This window comes from Lepus europaeus, chromosome X (assembly GCF_033115175.1).
Source record: "Lepus europaeus isolate LE1 chromosome X, mLepTim1.pri, whole genome shotgun sequence".
Taxonomy (NCBI): Eukaryota; Metazoa; Chordata; class Mammalia; order Lagomorpha; family Leporidae; genus Lepus; species Lepus europaeus.
The window spans coordinates 62,542,800-62,561,906 of NC_084850.1; the positions used below are offsets into that span (position 1 = coordinate 62,542,800).

At 44.1% G+C, this 19,107-nt stretch overlaps 1 protein-coding gene and 1 pseudogene across 2 annotated transcripts in view; one reads left to right on the forward strand and one right to left on the reverse strand.

The window, feature by feature from the left end:
• The window catches only part of ATP7A (ATPase copper transporting alpha), a 126,803-nt gene that overhangs the window by 13,947 nt on the left and 93,749 nt on the right, over positions 1-19,107 (forward strand). The window lies entirely within an intron of this gene.
• Positions 11,800-15,081, reverse strand: LOC133752637 (cytochrome c oxidase assembly factor 6 homolog; annotated as a pseudogene).

Below are 19,107 nucleotides of genomic sequence, written 5' to 3' on the forward strand. Positions count from 1 at the left end.
AGGTCTGCTGGTTCACTCCCCAGTTAGCTGCAATGGCCAGAGCAGCGCCGATCCGAAGCCAGGAGCCAGGAGCGAGGAGCCAGGAGCCAGGAGCCAGGAGCCAGGAGCCAGGAGCCAGGAGCCAGGAGCTTCTTCCGGGTCTCCCACACAGGTGCAGGGGCACAAGACTTGGGCCGTCTTCTACTGCTTTCCCAGGCCATAGCAGAGAGCTGGATTGGAAGTTGAGCAGCTGGGTCTCGAACCGGTGCCCATATGGGATGCCAGTGCTTCAGGCCAGGGCATTAACCCGCTGTACCATAGCACTGGCCCCAGGATATATCATTATTGTTTCTTTCCTGTTATGTTCCCATCTGCACCCTTGATTCTGACTAGGCAAACCCACTTTCCTGCTCCCATGCACAGTCTTCCTCTCTCTATTAAACTGGCATTTTGGTTGTCCATTTGTCTTTTTCTATTGCCCAGGATCTGTTCACTGTTTAGGAATTAGTTATGAAGGTTTTGAGATTAATCGAGCCATTTCAATCAAACTCACCATTGTGCGTGCATATTGAGGAAACTGCTTTGAAAATATCTAGCCAGATATGTATGATTTGTTTCAGTCAAGCCAAAGTATGGCAGTATCATCTTTGAACACAGACGTAGTAGCCCTCCCTTTTATAGCAAATTACTTTCTCTGGTTTTAGTTACCTGTAGTCAACTGAGGTCCAAAACTATTAGAAAATTCCAGAAATAATTCATGAGTTTTAAGTCGCATGCCATTCTGAGTAGCATGATGAAATCTCTCACTGTCCCACCCAGGATGTAAATTATCTCTCTGTTCGGCATATCTACATTGTATGTGCTACCATCCCATTAGTTTCTTAGCAGCTATCTCAGTTATCAGATCAGCTGTTGCAGTATCACAGTGATTGTTTTAAGTAACCCTTATTTTTTTTTAAGATTTTTATTTATTTATTTGAGAGATAGAGTTACAGACAGTGAGAGGGAGAGACAGAGAGAAAGGTCTTCTGTCCGCTGGTTCACTCCCCAGGTGGTCTCAACGGCTGGAGCTGATTGGAAGCCAGAAGCCAGCTGCTTCTTCCCCGTCTCCCATATGGGTGCAAGGGCCCAAGGACCTGGGCCATCCTCTACTGCCATCCCAGGCCACAGCAGAGAGCTGGATTGGAAGAGGAGCTGCCAGGACTAGAACCGGTGCCCATATGGGATGCTGGCGCCGCATTATTATTATATAATTCAGATATTCCAAAGAGAAGCCATGAAGTGTTTCCTGTAAGTGAAAAGGTGAAAGTTTTCAACTTAATGAGGAAAGAAAAAAATCGTATGCTGAGGTTGCTAAGATCTGCAGTAGGAGCAGATCTTTTATTTGTGAAATTGTAAAGAAGGAAAATGAAATTCATGATAGTTTTCCTGTAACATTGCAGACTTCAAAAGTTACGGCCACAATGTGTGCTTAATGCTTAGTTAAGATGGAAAAGGCATTAAATTTGTGTACAAATACATAGGAAAAAACAATGTAAATATTGAGTTCAGTACTATCTGCAGTTTCAGATATTTGTTGAGGAGTCTTGGAATTTAACTCCCACCAATAAGGCAGAATATTCTTGCTGTTCAAAGCCTACATTCATTTTATTTTTTTTTAAGATTTATTTTTATTTATTTGAAAGAGAGTTACAGGGAGAGGCAGAGACACAGAGAGAGGTCTTCCATTCGCTGTCTCACCTCCCCAGATGGCTGCAACGACCGGAGCTGTGCTGATCTGAAGCCAGGAGCCAGGAGCTTCCTCCGAGTATCCCACATGGGTTTAGGGGCCCAAGGACTTGGGCCCTCTTCCTCTGCTTTCCCAGGCCACAGCAGAGAGCTGGATCACAAGAGGAGCAGCCGGGACTAGAACCAGCGCCCATATGGGATACTGGCACTTCAGGCCAGGGATTTAACCCACTGCGCCACAGCACCGGCCCCGCCTATATTCATTTTAAATTTTATTTAATTCATGCATTTGAAAGGTGGGATGGGGTGGAGAGAGGGTGAGATAGAGAGAGCAAGCTACTGTTCATCTACTGGTTTACTCCCAAATCACCCACAACAGCTGGGGCTGGGCCAGGGCAAAGCTGGAAGCCAGGAACTCAATCTGGATCTCCCATGTGAGTGACAGGGACTCACATACTTGAGCCATCACCTTACACTTCCCAGGGTATGCATTAGTAGAAAGCTGGAATCAGAAGCAGGGCTGGTACTCAAACTCAGGCACTTCAATGTGGGATGCAGGTGTTCCAAGTGATATCTTAACTATTGCACCAATTGTCTGCTCCAGACGGAATTGGTTTTTAGCTAGAAGTTGTTAATAACTTCAGCCTATGTCTTGCTTGTGTGTATGCACATGCATGTACACGAGCATACAGCCTTCAGCAAAAGTAGGAAAAGAAGTGCTTTAATATTTTATTTGAAAGAACCAACATAATATACTAAATCAAAATTTAAGCATTTGTTGTAGCTTTACCCCCCACAGGTTTTTTGGAACTAAAGAGTTGAATTCCCTTTAAAGCAAACTAACTGAAGGAAAACCTCTACTTTGTGAACACTGCATGTCTAAAATGGGGGAGAAAATAGCTTCTTTTTAGGTAAAGCACATTTTTTACTCTACCTGAACCAGCTTTCTAAATATTTTAGCCTGTTTTTTATAGTCTTATGCTTTCTTTTTATTTATTTATTTTTGAAGATTTATTTATTTATTCAAAAGGCAGATTTAGAGGCAGAGGCAGAGATTGATTGATTGATTGATTGATCGATCAAGGCCTTAGTCCACTGGTTCACTCCCCAAATGGCCACAATGGGCAGAGCTGGGCCAGGAGCCAGGAGCTTCTTCCGGGTCTCCCAGGTGGGTGCAGGGGTCCAAGCACTTGGACCATCTTCTACTGCTTTCCCAAAGAGTTGAATCAGAAGTGGAGCAGCCTGGACTCAAACTGGCACCCATATGGGATGCTAGCACTGCAGGCGGCAGCTTTACCTGTCTAATGCTTTCTAATTAAGAAATTGTGAGGGCTGGCATTGTGGCATAGAAAGTTAAGCCTCCGTCTGCAGTGCTGGCATCCCAAATAGGCGCTGGTTCAAGTTCTGGCTGCTCCACTTCGATCCAGCTCCCTGCTAATGTGCCTGGGAAAAAAAACAATGGAGGGTAACCCAAGTGCTTGGGCCCCTGCACTCATGTGGGAGACCTAGAAGAGGCTAGAGGCTCCTGGCTCTTAGCTCCTGGCTCTGGCCTGGCCATGCCTGGCTATTGCAGCCATTTGGGGAGTGAACCAGCTGATGGAAGATCTCTCTCTCTCTCTCCTTCTCTCTCTGTATATCTGCCTTTCAAAGAAAGAAAAGAAAAGAGAAAAGAAAAGAAAAATAAATAAATAAATAAATAAAGGAACTATGGAACTAAAGAATGGATTCTGGGTTCAGATTTCAAAAACAGTAAGCATTGTTGTCAGTGGTATTTTGCTTAATTTCTGTTCAATAAATGTGTATCTGAATTATCACAAAATTTAAAAAATTTAATTTTTTTTATATGAAAGGTAGAGGGGAGGGAGGGAGAGAGGGAGAGTGTGAGAATGAGAGAAAGAAAAAAAATCTCTCATCTAAATGCTTCCAATAGCTAGGGCTGGGCTGAGCTGAAGCTAGGAGTCTGGAACTCCATCCATGTCTTCCATGTGGGTGGCAGAGGCCCAAGGACTTGGACCATCATCTGCTGCCTCCCCAGGTGTGCGTTTGTAGAAAGCTGGAATAAGAAGCAGAGCCTGGATTCGAACCCAAGGTTCTGTTACCGGATGTGAGCATCCCAAGCAGAATTACCACTGCTGTGCCAAATGCTTGCCCCTGAATGATTACTATTTTATTTTCAACATTTCAGTGAATTCGAGATACCTGTCAGTATTTGGGGCTTCTGCTTGCTTGTGATAACAAATCACTTGAAATTTGCTGATTGAAACCTCTAAAGGATTGAAATGATGTAAAACTTCTCTGAATTCTGATTTCATCTGTAGAAAACAGGAGCAGGCGCTGTGGCGCAGTAGGTTAAAGCCCCAGCCTACAGTGCCAACATCCTATATGGGTGCCAGTTCAAATCTTGGTTGCTCCACTTCCGATCCAGCTCCCTGATAATGCTCCTGGGAAAGCAGTGGAGGATGCCCTGAGTCCTTGGACCCCTGCACCCACATGGGAGACCTGGAAGAATCTCCTGGCCCTTGGCTTCAGAGCAGCTCAGCTCTGGCTGTTGTGGCCATTTGGGAAGTGAACCAGTGGATGGAAAACTCTCTGTCTCTACATCTCTCTGTGACTTTGACTTTCAGATAAGTAAAATAAATCATTAAAAAAAAAAACTGCCTGGTTGAACAGTTGCCTTTGACAGTTTTAAATTGCTGTTTCCCTTCTTAAAATTTTTTTTTTGAAATTGATCTCCCACACATTTCCAGTATATAATTTTTCATCCTTATCTGTCCTGACAGTGATTCAACTCTGAATGGGAGAAAATGTTATCAGATTTTCACCTTTATTAACCAAAGTCTATAAAACAGGACATTTAAAGGAATTAAGAGATTGAATGTGGGTTATAGGTATAGATCTGGAATATATTTATGGAATGTTTGCTTCCTTAATACTAAAAATTATTCTTTGGACTTTGGGATAAAGAGATAAAATATATGAAAAATAAAACGTTATGAAAAATCAAAGTGTTTTAAAAATAGTATGCCAAGTTATCTTATAATCATGCCATATAAAATTTCAACTGTAAAAACTATGTGACTAGGCCAAGATGTCTGTGGTAGTGGTGCCAGAGATGAAAAATATTCTTTTGGAATAATTTTCTACCAAATCCTAACTTTTTATTTTATTTTATTTAATGAATATAAATTTCCTAAGTACAACTTATGGATTACAATGGCTTCCCCCCCATAAATTCCCTCCCCCCCACAAGCCTCCCCTTTCCCACTTGCTCTCCCCTTCCATTCACATCAAGATTCATTTTCAATTCTCTTTATATAAAGAAAGTCAGTTTAGTATATATAAAGATTTCAACAGTTTGCCCTCACATAGCAACACAAAGTGAAAAAATACTGTTGGAGTACTAGTTATAGCATTAAATAACAGTGTACAGCACATTAATGACAGAGATCCTCCATCATATTTTTTAAAAAAGATTGATCAATTTTCTATGTAATTTCCAATTTAACACTAAGGTTCTTTTTTTCATTTTCAATTAACTTTATATACAGAAGATCGCTTCAGTATATACTAAGTAAAGATTTCATCAGTTTGCACCCACACCTAACCACAAAGTGTAAAAATACTGTTTCAGTACTGGCTATATCATTACTTCACATTGGACAACCCATTAAGGACAGATCCCACATGGGACGTAAGTACACAATGACTCTTGATGTTGATTTAACAATTTAACACTCTTGTTTATGGCGTCAGTAATCTCCCTAGGCTCTAGTCATGAGTTGCCGAGGCTATGGAAGCCTTTAGGGTACGCCGACTTCGATCTTATTCCAACAGGGTCATAGTCAAAGTGGAAGTTCTCTCCTCCCTTCAGAGAAAGGTACCTCCTACCTTGATGGCCCCATTATTTCACTGGGATCACACTCGCAGAGATCCTTCATTTAGGTCTTCTTCTTTTTTTTTTTCCAGAGTATCTTGGCTTTCCATACCTAAAATACTCTCCTAGGCTCTTCAGCCAGATCCAAATGCCTTAAGGGCTGATTCTGAGGCCAGAGTGCTATTTACAAATCCTAACTTTTTTTTTCCTCTTTTTTTTTTTTTTAACAGAGTGGACAGTGAGAGAGAGAGAGAGACAGAGAGAAAGGTCTTCCTTTTGCCATTGGTTTACCCTCCAATGGCCGCCGTGGCCAGTGCATCACGCTGATCCGAAGCCAGGAGCCAGGTGCTTCTCCTGGTCTCCCATGCGGGTGCAGGGCCCAAGGACTTGGGCCATCCTCCACTGCACTCCCTGGCCATAGTAGAGAGCTGGCCTGGAAGAGGGGCAACCGGGACAGAATCCGGTGCCCCGACTGGGACTAGAACCTGGTGTGCCGGCACCGCAAGGCGAAGGGTTAGCCTATTGAGCCACAGCGCCGGCCACAAATCCTAACTTTTAAAAAATCCTGATGGGGCTGGTGCTGTAGTGCAGCAGGTTAAAGCCTCGGCCTGCAGTGCTGGCATCCCATAAGGGTGCTGGTTTGAGACCCCTCCTCCACTTCCGAGCCAGCTCCCTGCTGATGCACCTGGGAAAGTAGTGGAAGATGGCCCAAGTCCTTGAGCCCCTGTACCCACATGGGAGACCCAGAAGAAGCTCCTGGCTCCTGGCTTCAGATTGACCCAGCTCCAGCCATTGTAGCCATTTGGGGAGTGAACCAGTGTAACGCTGTCTTTCAAATAAGAAAATAAATTGTTTTTAAAAATCCTGACAAGATTGATTATATTTTAATCTAGAGGAGAGTTACCTTTGCATGAGCAGCAAGATGGATAAATAGGATACATCACATATGCCGAGTATCACAACTTCTGCCAACATGTGTCAAATGCTAGTGTGTATGGAATTTATGGTATAAATCTAGTGGGCACTTTTTGGTTTGGCTGATTAAATAGTGCTAATGAAGTCAAGGTTTAGACTTCATCTCTGTGAGTGTCACTTGTCCTCTGGAGTCATAAGCTGTTCCTCTAACTCTGCTCCATAATTTTCTGGATGCGATTTATTAGGACTAGCCTAGGAAACTAGGAAACTAAGGAAAGGCATAGCTAATTGTGTGCATTTGCAGAGAATAAGAAGTCTTCTTTTTTTCCCACCTTAATAAAGTCATCTTAGCAAATGTCTCTAAAGTGACAAATCATGGTTGAGGAATGAAGCTGAACAGCTGTTTTGGGATTTAGTAAGCTCTTTAGTATTTGGTAGAGAAGTTTTGGTGAGCCTGTAGGAATGCCATGAAATTGAGCCTCCAGTGTGGCTCACAGGAATTTTTTTTTTTTAAAGATTTTTAGTTATTTGAAAGGCAGAGGCAGAGAGGCAGAGGCAGAGAGAGAGAGAGAGAGATTTTTTTTAAATCTATACAAGTCTATAGTACCTTTTATTGAACATCATTAAAAAGTGAAGTGCTTTGGGGCTGATGTTGTAGTGCAGCAGGTTATACCACTGCCTGCAGTGCTGTCATCCCATATCAGAATGCCTGTTCAAGTCTCCCCTGCCCTGCTTCCCATCCAGCTCCCTGCTAATGCACCTGGGGAAGCATCTGAAGATGCTCCCATGTGAGAGAGCTGGGTGGAATTCTAGGCTCCTGACTTTTGCCTGGCCCAGCCCTGGTTATTGTGGCCATTTGGGAAGTCAACCAGCAGATGGAATCTCACTTTCTCCCTCTGTCTCTCCCTCTCACCCTGTCACTCTACCTTTCAAAAAAAAAAAAATAAATCTTTTTAAAAAGTAAAAAAATAAAATATAAAAAAGTAAAATATTTTATAGAAGTGAATTTTCCAAATAACTGAAGTATACCTTTTATATTTTAGTCATTCAGAGAACTTAAAGGGGGTCTGTTGTATGAATCCTCCAAATGTGTCCTTGAAATACCTTTTCCAGAATTAAAAACCTTTTAAATTATTAGAGCATTGTTAAGTGTTAATGTAAAAACAAAACCTAGGCAATATTTAAACACCTTTCCTTTCTGGGTTTTATTTTTTCCTTGTTGTATTTATCACTACTTAATTTATATATTTTTAAAATTTATTTTATTTGAAATACACATACATACACACAGAGATCTTCCATCAACTGTTTCATTCCCCAAATGTCCACATAGCCAGGGCTGGGGTAGGCAAAATCCAGGAGCCCAGAACTTAATCTGGGTCTTCCACATGGGTACCAGGGACTGAAGTACTTGAGCCATCACTTGCTGCCTCCCTAGGTACACATCAGCAGGAAGCTAGAATTGGAAACAGAGCCAGGACTCTGACCCAGATACTTCATATGGTATGGGGGATGTCCCAAGCAACATCTTAACTGCTATGCCATATACCTGCCCTCCTTGATTTTATGTACTTCTTTAAAAAAAGATGTATTTTATTTATTTGAAAGGCAGGGTGACAGAAAGAGAGAGAGAGAAAGAGATCTATTATCTGCTGGTTTCCTCCCCAAATGACCACAACACCTGGGGCTGGGCCAGGCTGAAGTCAGGAACCTGGAGTTCAATCTGGGTTTCCCACATGGGCTTCAGGGACCCAAGTACTTGAGCCATCACTGCTACCTCCCAGGATACAGGTTAGCAGGAAGCCAATGAGCCAGAACTTGAACTGGTACTGAGATGTGGGATATGGGTATTCCATGTGGCAGCTTAACCCCTGCATGGTTAAACGATATCTTAATTGCTGTGCCAAATGCCTGCCTCCTCAGCTATGTGGGCTTTTTCTGTTGTTGTTTATGCAACTTTATTGAAGATAAATACTAGCAGAGCTATTAGTTAATAACTCATCCATTGACTACTTGCATCATTTATTCAGTGCTGTACACATACACACACACACATGCACACACACACACACACACATATATATATATATATATATATATATTAAAGATTTAATTTAAGAGCAGAGAGAGGAGGAGAGCCACAAAGAGAGATCTTCCATCTGCTGATTCACTTCCCAAATGGCTGCATTGGCTGGAGCTGGGTCAGTCCAGAGCCAGGAGCCAGAAGCTGCTTTCAGGTTTCCCATGTGTGTGCAGGGGCCCAAGGACCTGGGCCATCTTCTGTCGCTTTCCCAGGTGCATTAGCAGGGAGCTGAATGGGAAGTGGAGCAGCTGGGTCTCAAACCAGTGCCCATATGGGATGCTGGTGCTGCAGGCGGTGGCTTTACCTGATATGCCACAGCTCCTGCCCCCTTTTCAGTGCTATGTTAAGCAGTGAATTAGAAGATAGATTAACTAATAGCTCCAAGCAGACTAACAATTTAAATGAAAATTACAAAATGTTTGATGCTCTATGTTGGAATACAAAGGGTGGTTTATTTCCAATTTCCATTCTCTGTAGAACAAGAACAGGTCATTCTTCTTCTTCTTCTTCTTTTTTTTTTTTTTTTGACAGGCAGAGTGGATAGTGAGACAGAGAGAGAGAGAGAGAAAGGTCTTCTTTTTTGCCGTTGGTTCACCCTCCAGTCGCCACTGCGGCCAGCGCATCGTGCTGATCCGAAGCCAGGAGCCAGGCACTTCTCCTGGTCTCCCATGGGGTGCAGGGCCCAAGGACTTGGGCCATCCTCCACTGCACTCCCGGGCCATAGCACAGAGCTGGCCTGGAAGAGGGGCAACCGGGACAGAATCCGGTGCCCCGACCGGGACTAGAACCCAGTGTGCCGGCACCGCAAGGCAGAGGATTAGCCTGTTAACCCACGGCGCCAGCCCAGGTCATTCTTTTATTGGCATGCATAAAATATATTATATTTTCTCTTCTGATAATATAAACTCAATACCAATTTTTAGCCACATCAGTATGAGTATGAAGTATATCATATGACCTCAAATCTCTAACAGTGGAAAGCATTAGCAAAAATGGTTGCTGCTAGAATAATGCTGCTTCCTTTGATGTGACAACTGATGTGAAAACAATCCTCTTAGATGATTTCTTCAGCACATGAGAGCGCTGAGGTATGTTTTTTTAAAATTTATTTATTTGAAAGAGCTATACAGATAGCGAAAGAGAGGTAAAGAGGCAGAGAGAGAGAGAGAGAGAGAGGTCTTCCATCCACTGGTTCACTCCCTAATTGGCCGTAATGGCCGGAGCTGTGCCGATCTGAAGCCAGGAGCCAGGAGCTTCTTCCGGGTCTCCCACATGGGTGCAGGGGCCCAGGACTTGGGCCATCTTCTGCTGCTTTCCCAGGCCATAGCAGAGAGCTGTACTAGAAGTAGAGTAGCTGGGATACAAACTGGCGCCCATATGGGATGCTGTCATTGCAGGCGGCGGCTTTACACACTACGCTACTGTGCCAGCCCCAATAAGGAATTTAATAATTTGACTCATGACCCTCCAACAAAATGTTCTACAGGTCCACTTGGATATGATCTGCTTCAATGACAAACCACATCTTTTTGACAATTCATTTTCCTATAGACCACCCCATCAAATGACCTACATTTACAAAGAATTTATCATCCATATATTAACAGTAATGGCCACATTTGTCTCAATATTATTAGGTCACAGTGGTCTCCTGCTTTAAGTACTTTTAAAGTTCTTTTATCTAATTTTTCACTGGTATGGATTCCAAACCCACACTGACCCTCTAATACCAGAGACTTTATGGATCTATGTGACAAAGGTAAGTACAACAAAATATCTTAGAAATGGACTCAGAAGTATGCCAGGTGATGCTGCCTGAAAAAAAAAGGAACTTATTTATTTATTTATTTATTTGAGTTTGAGTAAGAGAGGGAGAGACAGAGATCTTTCATCCACTGGTTCACTCCACATATGGCCACAACCACTGGGGCTGGGCCAGGTCAAAACCAGGAGCCTGAAACTCCATCCAGGTCTCCCACATGGGTGGCAGAGGCCCAAGTACTTGGACTATGTTTAGCAGGGAACTGGATAGGAAGTGGAGCAACCAGGACTTGAACCAGCACTCACATAGGATGCCAGCATCACAGATGGTGGGTTAACCCACTGTGCCATAACACCAGCCCCCTGATGTTACCTTAAAGTCAGAATAACATACATTATAGCTATGATAAACTTTAAATTACTGTGCTTTTCCAACTATTACCCAATCAGACCTCATCGTTTTTAATTTTATTTTGTGCTTGCCTCCCTCCATTCATTCACATGCTCATCTGAAAAGACTTAGGTTCTTCCACCTTTGGACAATAACTGCTTTTAGAAACTATAAAGTAGTTACTAAAGATCAGCTGCCTGATATTCAGGTTTTTAAAATTTTTTTAAAGATTTATTTATTTATTTGAAAGTCAGAATTACACGGAGAGAGGAGAGACAGAGAGAGAGAGAGAGAGAGAGAGAGAGAGAGAGAGAGAGAGAGATGTATTCCATCTGCTGGTTCACTTCCCAATTGGCCGCAGCGGCCGGAGCTGCTCCAATCCGAAACCAGGAGCCAGGTGCTTCTTCTGGGTCTCCCATGTGGGTGCAGGGGCCCAAGCACTTGGGCCATCTTCCACTGCTTTCCCAGGCCATAACAGAGAGCTTGATTGGAAGTGGAACAGCCGGGACTAGAACCGGCGACCATATGGGATGCCAGCGCTTTAGGCCAGGGTGTTAACCTGCTGTGCCACAGCGCCGGTCCCAATTTTCTTTTTCTTAAAAGATTTATTTATTTTATTTGAAAGACTTACAGAGAGAAAGAGGGAGGGAGAGACAGAGCAAGCATGGAGAGAGAAACAAGGAAACCTTCATCTAGTGGTTCACTCCCCAAATGGCCACAATGGTTGAATCTAGGGGTCTAGGTTGAACCCAGGAGTCTGGAACTCCATCCAGGTCTCCCATGTGGGTGGTAGAGGCCCAAGTACTTGGGCCATATTTCACTCCCCAGGTATCCACAAAAGCCAGAGCTGCGCAGATCCAAAGCCAGGAGCCAGGAGCTTCCTCCGAGACTCCCATGTGGGTACAGGGACCCAAAAACTTGGGCCATCTTCTACTGCTCTCCCAGGCCATTGCAGAGAGCTAGATCAGAAGTGGAGCAGCCAGGCCTCTAATGGGCGCCCATATGGGATGCCACAGCGCCAGCTCCAGAAAGAATAGTTTCAATCTTTTTGAAAAGCTCAGGAACAGCCTAGAATTTTGCTGTTGACTTTGAAGGTTGGAATTGTTCTGCTTCAGAATTTTCTCTGAATTTTCAGTATTCTCTTTTTTATTTAAAATAAAGATTTTATTTATTTATTTGACAGATAGAGTTACAGACAGTGAGAGGAAGAGACAGAGAGAAAGGTCTTCCTTCCATTGGTTCACTCCCCAAATAGCCACAACGGCTGGAGCTGTGTTGATCCAAAGCCAGGAGCCAGGTGCTTCTTCCTGGTCTCCCGTGCTGGCGCAGGGGCCCAAACACTTGAGCCATCTTCTGCTTTCCCAGGCCATAGCAGAGAGCTGAATTGGAAGAGGAGCAGCCCGGACTAGAACCAGCGCCCATATGGGATGCCAGCGCTGCAGGTGGAGGATTAATCTACTCTGCCACATACTCTCTTCTTTTATCAAAATATTTTACTCACTATTGGTTACAGCTTGATTTAAATGAGCTTCTTTTTGCATTGAGAAGCATCCTCTGTGTTCTCATTTGAATACTTCTAGTTCTCATTCTGGGCTCCCCAGCAAGCCTGCCTTGCTTTCACGGATGGGGCTGCCTTTCCTACTTGGCTCAAGCTCTCTGCCCACCCAAGTTGGGCTCATAGGTGAAGAGATCATGTAACCCAACAATCAGTGGGGGAGGGGGTGGTGCTGAGACCTGCTTGGACTCAAGCAACAGCATAGACTTCACCAACTGCCTGGGTATATTCATAGAGGAGGAATTTCTGGGTTAAAGGGTATATATATTTTAAGGCTCTTGATAAATATTGCCAAATTATCTTTTGCAAACCCTGTAAAGCTGGAGTGGGGAACTTTTTTGTGCTTAGGGCCATTTGGAAATTTCTCATATCATTAGCAGGCTGTACAAAGTTATCAACTTAAAATTAGACTGCTATAGATTTGTTGAATTTTTGAGTCCCACCTGCGGTTGCCTTGGCAGGACCAGGCCAGATGATTTTGCTGTAAGGGTTTATTTTAGTTTATACTTCCATTAACAGTACATTAGAGAGGATTAACTGAAAACTATTTTGGTGTTAATGAATTTGTACAAAAATTTTTCTAAAATACATTAAGTACTTTTTAAAAAGATATTTATTTATTTGAAAGGCAGAGTTAGAGAGGCAGAGGCAGAGAGAAAAAGAGAGAGCGAGGTCTTTCATTCGCCAGTTCACTCCCCAAATGGCTGCAATGGCCAGAGCTGGGCCAGGCTGAAGCCAGGAGACAGGAGCTTCCTCCAGGTCTCCCATGTGGGTGCAGGGGCCGAAGGACTTGGGCCATCTTTTGCTGCTTTCCCAGGCCATAGCAGAGAGCTGGATCAGAAGTGGAGCTGCCGGGACTCGAACTGGTGCCCATATGGGATGCCAGCACTGCAGGTGGTGGCTTTACTCGCTATGCCACAGCACTGACCCCCCCATTAAGTACTTTTTAAGTGCTTTATTGCTTTCCTTAGCAGAATACAATATCTGATTTAATTTCATTATAATCCTTATATATTGAAAGATCTGACATGTGCTATACCTGTTATGGCTGCCTGTCCTTGAGTTTGGAATAATGTTCTACCTCTGCCACTGTTTATTTTTCTTCTCAGGATGAGTGAGGGTGAACATTCAGGCTGAATTTGTCTGTCTCTGAGTGCCATGAATAGGAATATTAGTCTTTGCATATACCAGTACAAAGCTGCCCTGCCAGTGTTCTATTCATGCTTGAGAACAGCCACGCTGCTGTTGACCTACATCCAAAGACTCTCTTGAACCCACCACTTTCCTAATTCCAACTCTAATGACTTCTTGGTCAATATTTTAGTTCAGGCCGGTGCCGTGGCTCACTTGGCTAATCCCCCGCCTGCAGCACCGGCACCTCGGGTTCTAGTCCTGGTTGGGGCGCCGGATTCTGTCCTGGTTGCTCCTCTTCCAGTCCAGCTCTCTGCTGTGACCCAGGAAGGCAGTGGAGGATGGCCCAAGTGCTTGGGCCCTGCACCTGCATGGGAGACCAGGAAGAATGCCTGGCTCCTGGCTTCGGATCTGTGCAGCGCACCGGCCGTAGCGGCCGTTTGGGGGATGAACCAACGGAAGGAAGGCCTTTCTTTCTGTCTCTCTCTCTCTCACTGTCTAACTCTGCCTGTCAAAAAAATTTTTTTTTAGTTCAGGCTGACATCTTTTGCCTGAACTGTTCTTTCCAGACAACATAAAAAGTAGAGGAAAAAGTATACTTTTTGGAGTGTCAGAGGTCTGAGTCAGAGTTAGGTTCTACCATTCCTTATTAGCTTGTTGGCTTGTTAAGCAAAGAAGCTCTTATTTCCTCTGTGAACTTGAATTTCATCTTCTTTAAAAGGGCAGTTTCATGTGGTTATTAGGATTAAAGTGTTTTTTAAATGTTTGGCATATGATAGGAACTCAGTAAATCTTAATTGCTTTCATTCTCCTCTCTTCCATCCTATATTTCCACCCACTACCAGAACCATCTATTTTTTTTAAATTTATGTATTATTTGATGGAGAGAGGGAATGATGGGGGATGGAGAGAGAAACTGACCATCTGGGTCTAGACCAGCTGAAGCCAGGTCTTCCACATGGGTGACAGGAACCCAATTACTTTGGCCATCATTTCTGCCTCCCAGGGTCTGCATTATCAGGAAGCTGGAGTCAGGAGCCGGGTAATCCAACCTAGGTACAGTGATGAGTATATGCATTTGAAAAAAAAATGGTGTTGTCAAAATAGTGTGTGGATTAAACATGGTCACCTGATCACATCTGTTTGGTTTTTGCCTTTCTCGAAACTCCTGGCTTTGCATCCACGCAGCTCCGGCCGTTGCGACAATTGGGGAGTGAACCAGTGGATGGAAGACATTTCTCTCTGTCTTTCCTTCCAGGTCTCCCACTGGGGTAAAGGGGCCCAAGGACTTGAGCTGTCTTCTACTGCTTTCCCAGGCCATAGCAGAGAGCTGTATCGGAAGTGGAGCAGCCGGGACTTGAACTGGTGCCCATGTGGGATGCTGGCACTGCAGGCTGTGGCTTTACCCACTATGCCACAGCGCCAACCCCAATAAATAAAATATCTTAAAAGAAAGGGCTACCTCGTACATGTTTCCATTTATATGACAATCTGAAGAAGCTAAACTACATAAAAAAGGAAAGCAATGTTAGTAAGGGTTTGGGAATATAAGGAAGTTAGGGAAGTGTTGGTTATCAAGGGATAGTATGAGGGAATTTTCCAGGTGATGAGATGTTTTGTTCATTCCCTCCCTGACCTTCTCTCAGATACATACCTCTTCCCATCTCTCACCAAGTTAGTGAACATGTGGTCAGTGTTAATATTTAGTCTGGGGGGCCAGCTCCTATGGATCAAATAAAGGCAACTAATTACCTGCCTAAAATCTATATTATCAACCTGGTAGCATATCAAGTACAGTTCAATTAAAGTAGATGGGGCTTCATTAACTGTTGTCATATGGAAAGTCATAGAAATGTGTTTTTCAGTTACAAAATAGGAAACTGTGTGTTTATGGATGGATATATACTTGTATATACACATCCATATGTGAAATATGAACTTCTCAACTGAAATTTGCTAGTTATACCCAATAAACTTTTTTTTAAAAGATTTATTTATTTATTTGAAAGTCAGAGTTACACAGAAAGAGAAGGAGAGGCAGAGAGAGGTCTTCCAAGGACATGACATTTCATATGAGTTTTGTGAAACAGCCTACTAGAACTAGACATGTCCCAGGATTTTTGTCAAATTGGGTTAGCCAGAGCGGAATTTAAATTTGTTTGAGGAATATGTATGGGAACCAAGCTGAATCTTCTCTAACTCTTAGGCTATATGGGTTTAAAATGTATTTATTTTCATTTTATTTGAAGAGTGGTGGTGGGGGCATAGAGAGAGAGAATGAGAATAGATCTTCTATTGCTGGTTCATTCCCCCAAAGGCTCATTACAGTCAGGACTGAGCAGATTTATTTTATTTATTTGGAAGAGTTACAGAGAGAGGTAGAGCCAGAGAGAAAGAGAGGTGTTCCATCACTGGTTAACTCCCCAAATGGCCACAGCTGTCAGAACTGAGCTGATCCGAGGCCAGAAGCCAGGAGCTTCTTCTTGGTCTCCCACACGGGTGCAGGGGCCCAAGGACTTGGGCCATCTTCACTGCTTTCCCAGGCCATAGCAGAGAGCTGGGTCTGAAGTGGAGCAGCTGGGACTCGAACCAGCGCACATATGGGATGCCGGTGCTACTGGCCGGGGCTTTAACCCGCTGGGCCACAGCACCAGCTCAGTTAAATGTTTTTTAAAAATAAAAAACTTTTATGCAAATATACTTAAAATAAATTCTTGATAAGTTATGATTTAAATGTAAAATACAAAAGATACTAGAAGAAAGTATAGGCAAATACTTGGAGTAGGGAAGGCCTTTCTAAGTGTAATATCAAAACATGATACTTACGGGCCAGCACTGAGGCACAGTGGGTTAAAGCCCCAGCCTGCAGTGTCGGCATCCCATATGGGCACCGGTTCGAGTCCTGGCTGCTCCTCTTCCGATCGAGCTCTCTGCTATGGCCTGGGAAAGCAGTAGAAGATGGCCTAAGTCTTTTGGCCCCTGCACCTGCGCGTGAGACCTGGAAGAAGCTCCTGGCTCTTGGCTTCCTATTAGCTCAGCTCTGGCGGTTGAGGTCATTTGGGGAGTGAACCAGCAGAATGGAAGAGATCTCTCTCTCTCTCTCTCTCTCTCTCTCTGTCTCTCTGTAACTTTGTCTTTCAAAGAAATAAAAAGAATTCTTAAAAAAAAAAAAAAGATACTTAAAAGCTTGTGGTGGCCAGTGCTGTGAAGAAGCGGGTAAAACCTCTGCCTGCGGTGCTGGTATCCCATATGGGCGTCAGTTCAGGTCCCAGCTGCTCCACTTCCGATCCAGCTGTTTGCTATGCCCTGGCAAGGCAGTAGAGGATGGCCCAAGTCTTTGGGCCCCTGTACCTGCATGGGAGACCCAGAGGAAGCTCCTGGTTCCTGGCTTCAGATCGGCGCTGCTTCAGCTGTTGCTGCCATCTGGAGAGTGAGCCAGCGGATGAAGACCTTTCTCTCTGCCTCTGCCTCTCTGTAACTCTGCCTTTCAAATAAATAAATAAATCTTTAAAAAAGAAAAAATCTTGTGAACATGGAGGAAAAACACAAATAGATAAAAGATAAACAAATTGAAAAAAGACTGCAGGGGCTCGGTGGTGTAGCGTATCGGTAAGGCTGCTGCCTGCAATGCTGGCATCCCGTATGGACGCTGGTTCAAGTCCCAGATATTCCACTTCCAATCCAGCTCCCTGATAATGGCCTGAGAAATGCAATGGAGGATGGCCCAAGTGCCTGGGCCCCTGCTACCAACGTGGGAGACCTAGAAGAAGCTCCTTGCTCCTGGCATCAGCCTGGCCCAGTCCTGGCCATTGCAGCTATCTGGGGAGCAAACCAATGGATGGAAGATATCTCTCTGTCTCTCTGTCTCTGTCTCTCTCTGTGTATGTATGTATATATATATATACATATATATATCTCACTGTAATTCTGTCTCTCAAATAAATAAATATTAAAGAAGAAAAAGACTGCAATATGAGCCTATATGACAGGAAAATGATAATAGATGTAATAAACAGTGGTTTATTACATACCTATAACAAAGAGTGAACACCCAAAAGAAAAATACACAATGGAAATAAACAGGCAATTCACAAATAAAGAAACAGAATTAGTTCAAAAGTCTCAAGTTATTGAAGAAGAAAATAAAAAGATGACCTTTTTCTTTTTCTTTCTTTTTTTTTTTTGACAGGCAGAGTGGACAGTAGAGGGAGACAGAGAGAAAGGTCTTCCTTTTGCCATTGGTCCACCCTCCAATGGCCGCCGCGGTAGGCGCGCTGCAGCTGGCGCACCGCGCTGTTCCGATGGCAGGAGCCAGGTGCTTCTCCTGGTCTCCCATGGGGTGCAGGGCCCAAGAACTTGGGCCATCCTCCACTGCACTTCCCTAGCCACAGCAGACAGCTGGCCTGGAAGAGGGGCAACCGGGACAGGATCGGTGCCCCGACTGGGACTAGAACCCGGTGTGCTGGAGCCGCAAGGCGGAGGATTAGCCTATTGAGCCGTGGCGCCGGCCAAAAGATGATCTTTTTCTAAAGATTTATTTATTTATTTGAAATGCAGAGTGACAAAGCAACAGGGAGAGAGAGAGACAGAGATCTTCCATCTGCTGTTTTACTCCCCAAATAGCCAAAACTGCCAGGGCTGGGCCCAGGCTGAAGCTGGAATTCCAGAGGTCCATCTGGGTCCCCCACATGGGTGAAAGGGGCCCAAGCATTTGGGCCATCATCCACAGCCTTCTGAGGCACACCAACAGGGAGCTGAATTGGAAGCAGAGCATCTGGGGCTCAAACCGGTGCTCTGATGTGGGAGGCTGGCATTGGGGGCCATGACTTAACCCACTGGGCCACAATGCCAGCCCCAGATGATCATTTTTCACATAATAGTTGACAATTCTTAAAAAGAATTTGAAGCTGGCGCCGTGGCTCAATAGGCTAATCCTCCGCCTGCGGCGCTGGCACCCAGGGTTCTAGTCCCGGTCGGGGCACCGGATTCTGTCCCTGTTGCCCCTCTTCCAGGCCAGCTCTGTGCTATGGCCCGGGAGTGCAGTGGAGGATGGCCCAAGTGCTTGGGCCCTGCACCTGCATGGGAGACCAGGAGAAGCGCCTGGCTCCTGGCTTCAGATTGGTGCAGTACTGGCTGCAGCGACCATTGGGGAGTGAACCAACGGAAAAAGGAAGACCTCTCTCTCTCTCTCTCTCATACTGTCCACTCTGCCTGTCAAAAAAAATAAATAAATAAAGAATTTGAATGGATAAAGAAAATGTAAATAAGCACTATTTACATGTAAATAAGCACTATTCATCCATAAAAATGAAAGCCTTCATGTGCAGCAAAGTAGATGGATGTTAAGTACGGTAAGTCAGACACAGAAAGGCAAATACTGCATGTTCTTCCTCATATGTAGAAGCTAAAAAAGACAACTCGATCTGAACACAGAACAGTGATTACCAGAGGCTGGGAAGGGTGGGATGGATGGAGAGAGTTTTGAAAAAAAAAAATAGAGGAAGCTGGGTGTGACTCAATTGTGACAAGTATATTATACTAATATGAGATGTAATAATAGGGGAAGCTGGGAGTTGTTTATAGATTATGACATATCATACTAACATGTTAACAATAGAAGCTGGGTGTGGGGTTTGTGGGAACTCTGTACTACTTCATAATTTTTGTTTTGCAAATTTAAAATTATTCTG